Source organism: Penaeus monodon, chromosome 34, assembly GCF_015228065.2.
Source record: "Penaeus monodon isolate SGIC_2016 chromosome 34, NSTDA_Pmon_1, whole genome shotgun sequence".
Taxonomy (NCBI): Eukaryota; Metazoa; Arthropoda; class Malacostraca; order Decapoda; family Penaeidae; genus Penaeus; species Penaeus monodon.
This window is the reverse complement of record NC_051419.1, coordinates 14,514,365-14,515,604: the sequence shown is the minus strand read 5'-3', so window position 1 is coordinate 14,515,604 and position 1,240 is coordinate 14,514,365. Positions and strand designations below refer to the sequence as shown.

At 36.0% G+C, this 1,240-nt stretch overlaps 1 protein-coding gene across 1 annotated transcript in view; it reads left to right on the top strand.

Moving 5' to 3' along the window:
- The window catches only part of LOC119594829 (store-operated calcium entry regulator STIMATE-like), a gene marked incomplete at its 3' end in the record, with an annotated part of 24,297 nt that overhangs the window by 22,750 nt on the left and 307 nt on the right, over positions 1–1,240 (top strand).

Here is a 1,240-nt window from a genome sequence, read left to right as displayed (position 1 = left end):
ACACTGTTTTAAACCCGCAATACCTAACTTTTTGTATATGTGATCCCTCTGTGTATTTTTAACCATGGCCCACAGGGTTTGGGGATCAGCAGTCTAAGATATATTTGTATGAAGAGTGTAAGTTGCATTAATTTTACCAGTGGTATATGTCCTTTCTTAAAAGTAACATTCTGGGTCCATTTTAGACGTGAATGTATTGAAACCAAAAGAACTTTTTAACCTTATAGTGAAATATTTTTACAAAATGCTTGTGACTTGATTTTGATATGTCTTTGCATCATTTTCTTAACTTGGAATATTTTCTCTCTTTCTATGGTATTTTGCAGGAGATGAATGGCAAATGGTAATTGTGATGATCACCTTTTTATAGCTGAAATGATACAATACACAGCTCCCTAAAATAACAGCTTTACTTGACCCTTCAACTCATGGAACTTACATTCCCTTGCTTTTCGGTGATTTAAATTTTTAACATTACAGTAGTAGAAACCAAAATTCATAAAGTGCAATGTGACAGCGATAATTCAGAATAATAAAAGTGATTCAGGATTCGTAGCTGTAATCTTGCTTGGCCATGACATTGAATGTGAGATTTTAATTAACGTTTCTCATAGTACTGGTTATCTGTAGAGGACTGTCAGAGTAAATGAAGTCATGAGAATGGAAACCTGAAAATTTGTTTGGGCCTTCTTATATCTCTCAGATCATGTTCATTACAGTTCCTGATGAGTTAATGCAGTTATTTGTTGTTATGGAGCTGGAATCATGTGGTATCAGTAATAACTTTGTTCATTAACTCTTTGGCCCCAGATGGTATGCATATCATGCCATGCCAAGGAGGGCCATCTCACCATCTTGTACATGCCAGTATCACAGCCATAGACTAAGACTTCATTGGTGCACATGTGGCATGAAAACAAGTGTATTGGTTGTTTATGCACACCTCAGAGTTTAGGCATATTGGCATTCCAACTGGCCCGGAGACAGTGGGTTCATTTTTGTTTATATTGGTGATACACTGTATGTAGTTGAGATGATTACCTCCTTTATTATGTTCATCACCATTCACTATTTGTTGTTTACACTTTTTTATTTCCGTTTTTATTTATGCCTAACACTTCACCTCCTGCTGGCAATGATATGACATTGCATTGTCAGCTTTGTGGCAAGTGGATTCCTCAATGACCTTTCCACTCTTTGCATATTACTGATGGCAAAAGAGATCAGATAAAAGAATAAG